Source organism: Microcebus murinus, chromosome 3 (genome assembly GCF_040939455.1).
Source record: "Microcebus murinus isolate Inina chromosome 3, M.murinus_Inina_mat1.0, whole genome shotgun sequence".
Taxonomy (NCBI): domain Eukaryota; kingdom Metazoa; phylum Chordata; class Mammalia; order Primates; family Cheirogaleidae; genus Microcebus; species Microcebus murinus.
The window spans coordinates 91,478,264-91,493,902 of NC_134106.1; the positions used below are offsets into that span (position 1 = coordinate 91,478,264).

At 34.8% G+C, this 15,639-nt stretch overlaps 1 long non-coding RNA gene across 1 annotated transcript in view; it reads right to left on the reverse strand.

Annotated features, from left to right (window-relative positions):
- LOC142870078 (uncharacterized) overlaps positions 1-15,639 on the reverse strand; it is a 118,577-nt gene that overhangs the window by 75,388 nt on the left and 27,550 nt on the right. The gene's annotated exons all lie outside the window — the stretch shown is intronic.

Below are 15,639 nucleotides of genomic sequence, written 5' to 3' on the forward strand. Positions count from 1 at the left end.
ATTATTCATTAAATGGAATTGGATTATCATAAAAGTCTTCATCCTCATCATCTTCATGTTGAGTAGGCTGAGCAGGAGTAAGAGGTGGGTTTGGTCTTGCTGTCTGAGGGGAAGTGGAGAAAATCTTCATATAAGTGGACCCACATAGGTTAAATCAACCCCATGTTGTTCAAAGGTCAACTATATATATAACAGAATCATAACATACAGTTTTCTATGCATGTAGATACATACATATATATACTCTATAGTACCATTGTCATATTCTTTATACAGATGAGGAAACTAAGGCACAAAGAGGCTAAATCCTTGTTCAAAGTCTCAAGTGAACAAACGGTCCTGCAAATGTGAACTTGGACAGCCAGAATTCTAAGCACAAAGGTTTGCAACCTGCTAAATCTCTGGGTTTGCAGACCCGTTTGTTTCTGCCGACATGAGACTGTTGGGTCATTAAGGGCCATAACTGTGCTGCATTCATTATTATATTCCTTGTACCCAAGATTGCCTGGCACACTCCAATAAATATTTGTTGAATTGAATTGATGAAGTTGAGGGAAAATTGTCACGAAGAGTTGGTTGGACTAGAGTTTCCAGTCTGTGAGGTTACAGGAGGAGCAACAATTTCTGCCAGGGAAAGAAAACAGCCTGGCATTTCGAGAAGCAAATTAAAGTCCAAATGTTTGGTGAACTTCTCAGTGTTTGTCTTTCTGGGGAACTTCCGTGTTTTTGGCAGTGGGCCAGGGCTAGAGGGCCCTGTGCAGCGAGTAGGCCATTCTGGCTCACCCGGTCTATTGAGGTCGACCTTGTAACCCTCTTCTTGTGTGCCTCTCAGCCAAACGTTGCTCAAGGACTCCAGAGACAGAAAAACACTTTTCTGTTTGCATTGGGAGTTTGAGAAATATGTCTGCAACAGAGTTAAATCCCAGGTCTTTAGAAGTCATCTTTTATGTTTGAGACATAAACAAAAATGAGGCCCATGTGAAAAGAAAGGTCTTAGGATTTCCTAATGAGTTGACCCAGATTCATAAGCATAAAATATATAATTGAGATTTGCAAGGGGGCATTAGATAATACACAGCATTCGCCATATACAGCAATCTGGTCAATCCACCCAAATTAGACTCAATCTGATCTTTTCCATTTTTACCAAGTGAAAGGGAGACGGTTTTCATTTGGCTCTTGGCTTTTGATTTTGTTGTTGTTGCCATTGTGTTTATTTTAAATGAACCAATGTTTAGATTTTCGTGAAGATCATGTATTGAGTTCACAGTTTGTTCCTCTTTTGCAAACAAATAGAACTTACACAAAGAAAAATGTGTGTGTGTGTGTGTGTGTGTATGTGTGTGTGTGTGTGTATGTGTGTGTGTGCATGCACAAAAAGGCATAGGAAGAAAGGAGGAAAAAGATGACATCTCTTAGATAAGATAAAGAACAGACAAGACAGGAATGAGTGAGAAGCACTATAGCCTTAAGTCTCCTGGGCTCTGAGTCTGGGGCCCATCAGTGTTGCTGAGGATTTAGGTCCCCAAGGGTGACTATCATAAAACTTAAGCCACCCAAGATGGGAAACCAGGACTAGGCCTACTGATCAGAATCGGTGGATAGATATATAAGGTTTTCCCATTTATGAATAAGGGCTAAAATCCCTGCTTCCTACTCCTACCTGGAGCCATGGATTTTAGCAGGCTTCAGTCCTGAGAGAGACTAGGGTTCTGTTCACAACTAGGAACAGAACCAGGCTACATGCTGACTTGGAGACTGGATCTACAACACTTCTTTTATTGTTGTGTGTGAAACAGGATTCCTGAAATGCGATGGTGAGACCTAGAGACCTACATGGGCCTGGTGGGCAAGGAAAAGGAAATTTTTAAATCATTAGGAAGGGCAAATGTAATACAGATGAGAAGAGAAAGAAAATGAATAAAATTATCTCTCATTTAACCCTCAGCCTAACTCTATTTCCTAGCCTAACCTTAATGGAATAGAAACCAGGAGTTAGACATGCCAGATATCTGTGAGGGAAATTTAGTGGAATAAAGAATAAATGTGTGTACAAGAAGCACTCGGACTCCCAGGACACTTCCTATCCCCCACATGAGAGAACTACTCTCCCCACTCCCACGTATGCCCAAGGCCACAAAAGATGAGGTTCATCACTGGAGCCATGGAACCCAAAGGCTCTGGACTCAGGGACACCAGGAAGATGAGGGAAGGGTGAGGAACTATAATAAACATGCTGAAAATGAGAGCCCAGGTCCCTTTTTTCACTCAATTCCCAGAGGTCTTCAGCTAGTTTTATATGCCCAGGCAGGAGATTGGAGAATTCTGTGTCTCTTTAGGAGACTGTGAACTCCAGATGAAAAGACCTATAGTTAGTGGACTATGAGAGATTCTTTATAGAAACAGCTGACTATTTGCTCAACTACTCAATAGTGAAGCCCACTCAACAAGTCCTAACCCTACCTGTTGGCCTTTCAATGAGCTTTTAAGTGCCTCACTTTTCAATGTAAATAAATGGATAGCAAAAAATCACCAGTTTTTTGAAGAATATTTCTAATATAATAAATAGATGAACATAATTGTAAAAAAAATAACAAAATAGAGAAAAGAAAGGAAGCAGAATTTTTTAAAAAGTTTCTCAAAGAGGTAAATTATATTGCATCCATGACACAAGAACAAATACCATTTAAGCAATAATGAAAAAGAATGGTTTGAAATTAAAAATAGGACAAAACATTTTAAATTCAGTATAATATTTGGAAGATAAAACTGAAAAAATATGCCAGAATCAAAGTCCAAAGAGCTAAAAATAGATGATTTTTAAAAATAGAGGATCTGTTTAGGAAGACCAATAGCTAAGTATTAGAAGTTTCAAAAAGAAAAATTAAACACAGGGAAAGAAGTAATAAAGAAATAGTATAGGAATGTCTCATAATTAAAGAATATGGACCTAGAGATTAAAACCCTTTCCCAAGTGCCTAGTACAATCTGAGTACAAGAAAGGAAAACAGACTCTCACCAAGGCATAGTATTATAAAATTTTAGAATAACGAAGGTGAATAAAAGACCCTAAAATTCTCCAGAGAGAGAGAGAAAAAAAAAGAAGATTTTATACACTCATGCATCAGAGTGGCACTGAACTTCCTTACAGTCACACTGGATTCTAGAAGACAATGGAGAAATATCTTCAAAATGTGGAGGGATAGGGATTTTAAACTTAGATGTCTATACCAGGGCAAACTATCAATCAAATGGGAAAGTGGAACAAAGAATTTTCCAAACTAGCAACATTTTTTAAAATTATCTGCAATGAATTCTTATTCAGTGAGTTAATCAAGGGTATGTTCTACCAAACAAAGTAGTTAACCTAAAAAAGGACAAAGAATCCAAAAAACACCTGGACTACAGCCCAAAAGGGATGCAAAGTCAAGATAATTCTCACGATGATGATAAAAGGATATCCCCAGCCAATAGCTACTCACAAAGATGTGAAGCTTCAAAAATGATAGTCTTTTTCTGATTATTCCCTTCTTTCTATCCTACACACATATCCCTAATATATTGCCTGATATGTCTGAATATACTTAAAATAGACTGCACTTTTGTAAGATAATTTTAGAATAAATTAATGATAGTTACATGAAAAACTAATCAAATAAAAAATAAGGAATTTATTAACCTTAGAGAAAACAATATATAAACTATATACATACAGATATAAATAAGAAAGTAAAGTTAATTCTAGTACTTACCTTGCTCAGTGGTGAGTAATATTTATACACCATAATATAAACACACAACAAAAAATGTGATGCAATATATTGGGAGAGTGAGAGATATCATAACAAATTACCCATCTTCCAGAGTAAGAAATGAATAGATACCTAAAACTGAAAAAGCAGCATTTTAATATCTAAAACTGAAAAACTAAGAAATAGATAGCAGTATGTTCATATTACTTGACAATATGGAGGTAAATACAAAAAGAAACACTAAAAGATTTGAAATGGGTTGCCTGTCAGGACTAGAAACTAGGAGTGGATCCTACTACTGTAGTACTATTTGACTTTTAAAATATGTCCACATAATAAATATTATGATTAAGTCAAATTAAATTTAAAAGGAAAATATTAAAAAATAAATAATGTAGTATATTAAAAATAAAAAGTAAAAATTAACAATAGATTCAGGAAAAGCATCCAATATAAGTTAAAATGATAAAATTTTCATTTGTTTATTCATGGCAAAACACTTACCAAACTAGTAGTAAAATAGAATCTCTTAAACTTAAAATAATTACAAATATATTTAATAATATATCTTTAGAAGCACTCAAATTAAATGAAGAAATAAAATAAAGATCTCCTCTTTTATTCATTTGACTTTGTACTAGAGGCCCAGATGATACAATAAGATAAGGAAAAGAAGTATTAAAATTGAAAAATAATAAGTTGTTCTTATTTCACTCAGTAGAATTTTCTCATAGAAATCCTAAGATAATTTATAGGAAAACCATTTAGAATTAAAAAGAAAGTTCATCAAGTTTCCTGGATACACAATCCATATAACAAAGTCAACCGAAAATTCTAGCATAAGTGTAAAAGTAAGACCTCTTTAAGAATGTTCATCACATACATATTTGTCGTAAGAAAATGTTAGGAACTGCTTAAATATTCAATAGAAAAGTCATTAAATAGATTATATGTTATACACAACAATTAAAATGAATTAGAACTAGATATATTAAGATGAATAAATCTTAAAATGTAACAAAAGATAAGTTGCAAAGTATTAACAATAGTATGTTGATTTATTTAAATTCAAAAAGTACATTCTTTATTGATACTCAATATGTTTGAATAGTTAGAACGTTAGGGTTAGGTTCAACTGTTAGAAAGACTGAGGAAATAAACAACAAATATGACAGTTTCTTTTTCTTTCATATGAAAGACACACAGAGAGATAGACCATCCAAGGTTTATAAGGCATACCTGTGATATAATGAGATTCAAGATCCTTCCAGCTGTTTCTTTGCCTCCCAGAGAACATCTTTTATCCTAGGGTCCTAGATACCTGCTACAACTCCAACTTAAAGATCTAGTAGCAGGATGGAGAAAGTGGCAAAGAAGATGTTTTCCTTCTTTTCAAGGAGATTTCCTTGTAGACACAACACCACTACCCAATCTCAATGTCCAAATTTTATTGCAAAGGTAGCGGGGCAAGATATTCTTCCCTCTAAAAATCAAAATTTGTCTGTCCCAAAGAAGAGAAGACTGGGCTACCATAAGAAATTAGGTAATGATAAGCACCCTATTCACATTGAAATGGGATTTAGCAATTATCTCTTAAGAATGAGAAGGGAAAAGGGGATGGGGAAGAAACACACAAGGTCCAACAACATCTGTGATGGTTTATTTCTTAAACATTATTTGAAGCAAATATTTCAAAAATGTTAAGATTTGACCAAGTGAGGTGGTGGGTTCATGGATATTTGTCATATCATCTCCTTTTACTTTCTCTGTATTTTTAATATTGCACATAATTAAAAAAATAAAATTCATATTCAAAAGATCAGTTTTTGCACCACTGCTATTCTGGTTTTTAAAAAGTAATCTAAGCTCACATACATCCAAGAGCAACTTAGCTATGCTTAGCTGTACTTAGAAGATATAAGTTTCACCGCAAATTGTTTCCTCTCTGGGGCTTCTGTTGCCTTAATTTTTAGAATAAAACTCCAGACTCATCAAATAACTAAAGTTTTGACTGGCCCTGTTAAATCCTTGTCCTTGCTATTAACTAGCATTAGGCAAACACCTACTATGTGGATCTAACTGATCACAGTGCACATAGTGCGTTATAGAATATGTCCTGGGTATCAATTTCCTAAATGTCTAATTTCCTGAACAAAGGCTGATGCATTCCCTTATTGATTCAAACTGTAGTTATAGGAAGAAAACTGGAAATGAGATTCTTCTCATAAGCATGGGAAGCTGTGAGGACATCCTTTCACTCCTCTCTCAGCAAAGATCTGTTGAGTAACTACAACTGAGCCCACTGACCCCAGAGATTTCTGCTTAGTTGACACTTCCACCAAGAAGAATTTTGACACTGCACCACCACCACCACCACATGTGATTAAATTAGTTGCCATTAGTTTCAAACTGCTATGGTACTCTGTGCTTGCTTGTAACTTAGAATGCCCACTCCCATCCCCCCTCTTTCCCTATACTCTGAATGCCTGTTCCCTTGTTCTTCTGCTCCAAAAGACAGGGATTTCCCTGAAGGAAGGTGCACTGTTTTGATCACTGTGGTATTCCCAACACATAGCCCAAGGCAGGGTACATAGTAGGTGTTCAATAAACATTTTTTTGAATAAACAAGTAACTGAATGTTAGTCTTCTTTCCTGCCATTGTCCTAAACACTGGTGTTGCTGCTTGGACAGGATATAAAGACCCTTATCTTCCAAATGCTTCCCTTATTACATCTAATTTTCACAACTATAAAACACTACAAAAAGCCAATGGCCAGAAACTAACCCCTGAGTGTTTATTTTAAGGTAAGTGCTTTTGGAATTTCCCTCAACAGAGATGTCAGAATTTAGAGGTCCCTATTGCTTGGAAAACAATTCCCACTACCGACAGAAGAGTCACAAGGCACAACAATCAACATCGGCCTACTGAAGGATTTAGTGTGAATAATGGATTTGCCAGAATTCCTACAGCATCAAGAGAAATGAAAAAGAAGAACAAAATTTCTGTCCAGTGTTCAGGCGCCTCATTCATTTCCTGTTTTTCCAGTAAATTCACATTAGAAGCAACCCTTAACCTTTTCAGATCTCAGTTCTTATGGAGATATATGAGTGTTCATGAAGCTTTACAAAATCAGAGCCTGAAAAATATTAGGATACAAAGTTCCTTAACCTTCTGTGGCTCATACTCCTCAAAATCACACTATTAAAAATTTGAGATTCCAACCACCTTTCACAAAGCAATGAACTATAGACATTTAAGGAAATCATTGCTATATTTAGCAGGCATATTAAGTTTGAGGACTTAAAAATTATAAGCATAGTAGTGTTGATAATATTGTTATTACTATTTGTAGCGGATTAAATAGCACCCCCACCCCCAAATTCTTGCCACCTAGAATGTCAGAATGTGGTTTTATTTGTAAATAGGGTCTTTGAAGATATAATTAATTCAGGATCCCTAGATAGGGTAGACCCTAAATCCAAAACTGGTATCTTTATAGGAAGAGGAGAGGACATAGAGAAAAACTTAGTGAAAAGCCCACGTGAAAATGTGGAGGCAGAGGTTGGAGTTGTGCTGCCACAAGCCAAAGAACACTAGGAGCTACCAAAAGCCAGAAGAGGAAGCAAAGTTCCTCCCTTGGAGCCTTCAGAGGGAACGTGGCCCTGCCCATACTTTGATCTCAAACTTCTAGACACCCAAACTATGAGAAAACACATTTCCATTGTTTTAAGCCATGCAGTTTGTAGTACTTTGTTATAAGAAACTAATACACTATTGGTTTTGAAAACACCAAAACTAATCATTTGTTGAAAACAGTAAAACTATTATGTGTACTGCAAAACACAATAATAAGAGTTAATTTTATCACCGGGAGGGACATGAGGAAAAAGAAATTCTTAGGAAGCATCCGGAAACCTGTGTTCCACCCAGATCCCACCATCTGTGGCAAATAGAGAACTGAAAAGTACTTATTAGGCGCATACTCAGTGTTTCTCTCAAATGTCCAGTAAAAGTGATGATGGATTACACATTGTATCAAACCCATTCTTTCAGAAAGAGACTTCTCTCCAACTGCAAGAGAAGTTGGTAATTGCAGAATGCCATAAATATGATAAGAATAACAGGTAGGACTTCATGAGGGCTCACCGTGTTCCAGACACCTTCCCCGTGGGAGTGCATCACCACCCCGTGAGTTAGACAGTCTGCTGTTGCCCGCTTTACAAATGACATTTACTGGAATGTATGCTGCATGAGCACTGGGAATTACACCTGTTTGTTCGCTGAACAGTGCCCAGACACTCGGTCGATATGGGTTGAATTAAATGGAACTGAATCTTGCCCAAAGTAACACAGCTAGCAAGCAACAAAACTAGAACTCCAGGATTTGAACCCAGGGACTGTGGCTTTAGGAATCATACTTGTGTTTTATTTATTTATTTATTTTTGATTTCAGAATATTAGGGAGGTACAAACATTTTGGTTACGTGGATTGCTTTCGTACAGTTTTGAGTCAAAGTTGTAAGTGTGCCCATCATGCAGATACTGCATTGTACCTGTTAGGTGCGAATTTACCCACAGGAATCATACTTTTAACCAGCATCCCATCCTGCCACTAACAGTGCAAGAGAAGACTTAAATTTTATAATATTTAAATAAACCAAATTTCCAAATAAAACTAACCATTTTAGAAAATTTTTAATACAGAGAAAAGGAAATAATCAACCAAGAATCTACCACTCTGTCGGTCAGCATTAGCATTTCCTGGATATTTCGTCCTGGGTTTTTTCCTCCCTGTTGTATGGCTATTTTTCTCCAAACTTATAATTAAACTTTAAATACACGTTCCGCTTTTAAAATTTAACATTGTAGCAAACCATATTTTACACTATTATAAACTCTTCATAGATAAAATGCTATATTTTATTTATATGAAATTAATGAATTGCTAAATCATATTTTGTTGATATCTACATAGTTAAAATATAATATTTCTTTGAAAGATTCTTACATAATTTGCATCAAGTATTCCCTATTGTTGGACATAGGTCATTTCTACAGTTTTTTTTTTTTTTAACTACAAATAGTTCTCCAGTAAATATCTTGGTTCAAAAACTTTTAACAATATATTTATGATTATTTCCTTAGGATAGATTCCAAAAAAGAAAAAGACAAAAGGACTCCTGGGTAAAGTGGTATAAAATATTTAATGGCTATTATTGCTATAAGTTAATAAAATGATTTCCCTAAAGGGTATGCCAATTTATATTCCAACCAGCAGTGTGTAAAAGTGAGATAGCAATAAATAACATCTCATGATTTTAACTTGCATTTCTTAAAGACTGTAATTAACACCCCCACACACACACATATATATCTATGTTATGACCCAGCAATTCACCTCCTAAATGTATGTGTATGTCCACCAATGCACTTCCAGGTATATACCCAAGAGAAGTGAGTCCATGTTCACCAAAGTTGTTTTATTCATAATAGTCAAACACTGGAAACAACCCAAATGTCCACTATCAGCAAAATCAATAACACCAATTGGGGTGTATCCACAAAAGGAAATACTACAGAAAAGTTTTAAATAGAATGAGCTACTGCCACCTGCAATATACATCTCACTAACATTGCATTACATGAAAGCCAGACACGAATGAAAAAAAAAATACTGTTTAATTAATTTACATAGATTCAAGGACAGGCAAATCTGACCAATGAAAACTGAAATCAGAATAGAAATGGAGGAAAGAGAGGAGTGTTGGTATTGACTACGCAAGGGCATGGAAGTGGCTTGGGTGTTGTAAAAATTCTGTGTCTTGATCTGGGTTATGCACAAATGGACATATACAGGTGCAAAAATTCATTGCATTTAAAATTAGTTCAATTTATTGTACAAAAGTTATATGTCTATGGAAAGGTAAAAATTATAAAAATAACAAAATAACAGAGCATGGATTTTTTAAGGACCCCCAAAGTAGACGAACCTTCTTGTGAAGGTCCTTTAAGGCAAATGGTTCATTGCTCCATTTTATGGGAGTGAGAATTGGCTTTTGGATCATATCATGCTTTGCTGTTCAGGGAGTTAGATAATGAACTCACTGAACTATTTACACATATGTTTGAAGGTTACAGAAAACTGGAATGGTGCCCAAAAAGCTTAAAGAGTAAAGGAAGTCATCTTAGCAATTGCCATCTGGCAAATCTACCACTTCAATTATTATTTAAATAACTCTTTTAGAGAAAAAAAAATGATAAGCATAAAAAGAGAAAAAGCATCATAAAATCTTCAATAACTGAAAAATTGCACAAATATTATGAATAAGAACTGCATTCTAATCCAGGTTCTATTATAGAATAAATTATTTCCATAATACCATGCTTCTCTGGTTTTCTTTCTGTCTTTCTTCTTTCTTTCCAGTCTTTTTTGGTGCTTCCAAATCTTCCACTCTTCCTCTAAATATTGGTGTGCTCCAGGGCACCATCTCCCTAGATAATTGCATATAATTTCATGATTTAAGTACCACCTCTAAGCCAATGCCTCCCAAATGTAAGTCTCCACACCTGACCTCTCACCTGAACTTCAGACTCAAAAATGTAACTGCCTGTTTGATATTCTCATGAGGTATTTAATAGGCATCTTAGTTTAAGGTCTGTATGCACTCTACTCTCCCAAAACACTCCTCTTCAAGCTTCTCCATCTTAGGACAAAATTAATCACTACTACTCAAAGCCCAAAAACCAGACATAGAGACAAATCATAAAATTTCAAAAGCCCTTTACCACTTTTACTTTTATTCAAAGCACTTATCACCACTTTCCTGCCATATGTTAGCATTTTTATTGTTTGTCTCTCCAAACAAGAATGAAAGCTTCGTGGGAGCAGGCAATTTGTTTTCTAACTTGCTGTATCACCAGTGGCTAGAACAATGTCTGGTATGTTCTAGGAACATGCCAGGAACATGTTGGTTCAATGAATGAATGTTATATTGAACATCATATATTCTTAATCAAAATTATTTCTGATGATAATATATAAAGAACCATCTTTAGCAGTACTATCATTTACTCATTGTATTGCTGTGAGGTTTAAATGAGATACATTATAGAAAATGCCTTTTCTTTATTCTACAATGAGATGGTAGATTGCTCTGTTGGTCTTCACAGGACAATGGCCTCCCAACTCTGATGCCATCATTTATAGGTGAAAGTGGGAAGGTTTGTGTTTAAATCCTGACTCTGCCCCATTTATTAACTGGAGGACCTCAATTTATATGTTTAATCTCTCTGAATTGAAGTACTCTCATCCATAAATTGAACATAATTAAATATGTCTTACAAGGTTGCATTGCAAATTACTCTAAGTGATACAGTGTTTATCAGAGTGCCAAACAAGTACAAGGTCCTCAAAAAAAAAAAAAAAATGACAACAACAAAAAAAACAGGCATCTGTATTTACATAAATTATATCATTCGTCATGATACTTTGAGGGGCCAAGTATGATATATTTTTAAAATAATATTTATTATCCATTTTATCTTTATTATAGAATGATACACATTTACTATAGAAATTGTGGCTCACATCTAGAAATAGTTTTTAAATAAAGCTTACCTAAAAATCCTACCTCCCAGACATAATCACTGCTTACATCTTGGTTATATATTCTTCAAGTCTTTTTAATGCAGATTATCTGCATGTATGCTATTTTATCCTATCCTTACATTAACAATATCATCCAAATTCCTAAAGAACATTATTTCTAAAAACTGTATTTCCTTTTCCTGAGCTCTTGTTGATGTTCTATTGGGTTGACTTAGATATTTACTGCAATAATAATATTTTAAATAAATTTTCCATAATTATCTTAATGGGTAAAATTACTAAATGGAATTAAGGGAGGAAAGGTAATGAAAATCGTTGAAGTTTTTGATACATTTTGCCAAATTTTATTTTTTAAAAACCGTAATAATTTATACTAAAATCACCAGTGTATGACTGCTTATTTCCTCACCTCCTCCTGAAATATTGAATTGTAGCATAGAAAACAACAACACAAATTCCATTGTGATAAGCAAAAAGTCTTACTATTATTTTGTTTTTGTAATATTTAATACTATAGTTTAATATCAATTTTTGACAAAAATGACTTCATTCTACCTGTAAAAATATAGACTGTAATACTTTTGTTTTCAAATAATGATTAAAAATTTTATCACTCAACAATAATAGTAATTGTCAACTCTTTCTAAGTATAATTCCAGACATCGCTCTATGAATAGAAAGATGTAAGGACAGTTAAGTAGTTAGGGAGGAAGAGAGAGAAAGGGGTGAAAGAAGTTTTTATTAGAAATACAGTAGAGCCTCAATATTTGTGGATTCCATATATGTGAGTTTGCCTACCTGCTAAAATTTATTTGTCATTCCAAAATCAATACTAGTGAAGTTATTGTGATCATTTACAGGTATGCACACAGCACCAAAACTTTCGGGTCTCCAGACATACACATTCCCAGCTGAAGTCAAACCAAGTGATGCCCTATCTTACCATTTCAGGGCTTATGTTACAAATAAGTGTCCATTGTGCAGTCTGTTTAGTGGCATGTTTTTCCTACTTTTATGCCTTTTTTTTTTTTTGGTGATTTTACTGTTTAAGACAGCCCCCCAAGCACAGTGCTAAAGATCTATCTAGTTTTTTGAAGCACAAGAAGCTACGATGTGAAAAAATACATGTGTTAGATAAGCTTCATTCAGGCATGAATTATAGTGTACTTGGTCATGCATTCAATGTCAATGAATCAACAATATATATTAAACAAGATGTCTTTAAACAGAAACACACATAAAACACAGTTATGTATTGATTAGTTGATGAAAATGCTTTGACCAAAGGCTTGAAGGAACCTAACCCTAAAAACAATTTCTCCTAGGAACATGATTTAGTATTCACTAAATTCAATCTTCCTAGTGACTTTATAGAACATAATTAGTATGAATTCTTGAATTGACTGTACTTTAGAAACTTAGAAATAAGATTTTTTAAAGGATCATACTATAAATTCTACTATTAATACAAGTATTAAATTTACTTTTACATAAATTTATAGTAAAGGTATTAATCTATTAATCGTGTCAAATTAAAAGAATTGCTAAAAATTATTCAATTTTCTTCTCACCAAGAAAATCAATCCTTAAATGATTCCTCTAAATTGCTAAATGTAAAGCCACAAGAATGATTATGAACTTACTAAGGAGGCTGGGGTCATTTATGTTTTTAAAGTATGTTTCAAATTTATGTACCATTAATGGTCTCTCTGATATGAGAATAGCAGAACACTTATACTTCCCAACCCACACATCTTCTCTCCACCTCCCATCCTGAATTTGTCGAATTATTACTGTGACATTGTTGAAGTTTGTAGCATTTGCATTTGAGGATGTGTCCATAAATTCAACAGTTTTTCAGACTTGCTCTATTTTTAAGCTGATTCAATATCCGTCATTAGTACTTTGAAGTTCCCATCATCAGTACTTTGATTACAGTTTCTCCATTTCTGAGCTATGACTTTGCCATAAAGCAGTTTGGTATTATTAATCCTGTTATTGTTATTATAAATGATTATGAGAATAGAACTGTATTGTTATCTTTAGGATTGACAGACATAGCTTTGCAATGCACACTATGCACACACATACACAGGGAGTGCCAGAAACCCCCACGGGCCCATTCACGAGGGTCCAGACTGGGAGAGGCCCTGGAAACAAGAACAATCACTCTCAGGAAAAGCCATATATCCCTCAGGGTTCTAGTTCCAGCCTCTGGGGCCACGCTCTAAGGCACATACTGGCAGTCCGATGTGAACCTAGAAAAAAACAACTGCTTTCCTATATATTGCCACGATTCTGAGACCCACCTTTTTTTTCATATTTTAATATATCTGAAAGTAAGGTGTGTTTTTTAGTTGATAGCAATCTCAGAGTTTCATTGGCAGTGGTCCTTCTTTGTTTCTTAGAAAAAAATAAAAATAAAGGTGAATCTTACACTTGATGTCATCCCTGGTTTAGCAGAATACAGTGGCGTAGGTCTGGGAGGAGCAGTCTGTGCCAGAGGTTGGGCACTGAATGACTGGCAGGGGTGGAAGAAAGTTGGGTAATTGGGGCAGAAAATGGCAAAGGTGAATGAGTAGGAGGATTCACAGTCAGGGACTGAGAATACTTTAGTTGAAAGATTGTACAAAGGTCAACTTGTCTATGATCGTCATCCTCAAATATTTGACGGGCTTCCATGTGGAAGAAGAGAACGTACTTGTTTTGTACAGCTCCTGAGGGTAGAAAGACGGTCAGCAAGTGAAGTAAATGCTGGTGCTTTGGGCTTAAAAAAAAACTAAGAGTTTTAGAAATTTGAGTTGCCAATAATTAAACGAACTTTCATGTGAGAGAGTGAGATTTGTGAGAAGGAGTCAGAAAGAGGCCTGTGGCTTTAGAGGGTATCCCTGACTTGAGTTCAAGGTTTGATAAAGCAACTTCTCTCCCAGTTTTAAAATTCAAATACTCTGAAAATTCATACCCATTTTAGCCTCTACTAGAAAATTAACATGTAAATAATCAAAAAGAAGAATAGTGAGATGTGTAGGAAGAAGTTGATTGCAGAGTAAGAAAGATTCAATCAATACATCCATTCATAAGGAGATGTTTAAATAACTACTACTACTTGATGAACTATTATGCACCTGTTTGAAATAACCGTTATGAAGATCATGTACCAGCAAGGAAATCTGTGTCTGATAAAGTCTTAAGTGAGTGAATAAATCATGAAATAAAATTGCATCTTCACTAATTATATGTAAAAATATGTCTGCATATGGCCAAGGACTAGATAGGAATAGGGAAATGAAAACAGGTAATTTTTTTGAGTGGCAGAATTCTGGGTTAGTCTTTTTTTTTTTAATTTTAAATTTCCATTTCTATTGTGGTTAGCTGCTTATGCACCCCTCGTTGTGGGAAAGTCAGCTCGTCCTGTCTGAGGGACATGAATTGGGCCTGTCCAACATGAGTAACATGTGCTGTAAGCTCCCGATGCTCCATCCTGAAGCACTTGTCTTTATATAGGGTAATATTTAATTGTTTGGACCTAATTACCTAAAAAGTATACCTGCTAAGTATTTCTTTTATCCTAGGGTCCCCATTAAAAATTACTGAGACAATAAAGGCAACATGAACCAAGAGATTTGGGGCAACCTCTGACATAGTTCCTAACACTCGAATAACTCATTGTCTATTAACAAAAACTGCAGTTTAAAATAATGAATGAAACTAGCATAATAAACCATATAATTTGGATAAGCACAAGATGTGGAGGGAGAATTGGGGTGGGGAAGACAGGATGACAAGTATTAATAATTTTTAGTTCATGGAAGACATCAAGAAAAGCTGCACAGGAAGTGTGATTTGTAAGGTTGATTATTTTATTTCATCTAAATAATAAATGCTCTTATTTTTTGAAATCAGATAAACTGGATTATAATAAAAAATGGTAATCTCCTGCCCCATTGACCATCAAACATCCAGTCCTGCTCACCAGAGATAACCTCTTTCAACTATTTTACCTACTTCTCCTGGTAATTGTCTCCCTATTTCTACATAAGATGCTTACACTACCAGATCTTGTTTTATAAATTTTCCACTTTATGTATTGACTTCCCATTACAGAAGTTAAGGAGTTAGCTTCCTTATGCCATCCTCAGCCCACATCCCCTAATTTAATTATATATCAAATACTAGGTACATCTTTATGACTATATAAATGATGTTTATTATTAAACCCAGTGATGTACTCTAATTACATATCCTTTCTCATAGAACTTACTGTCTTTCCTAGGCTT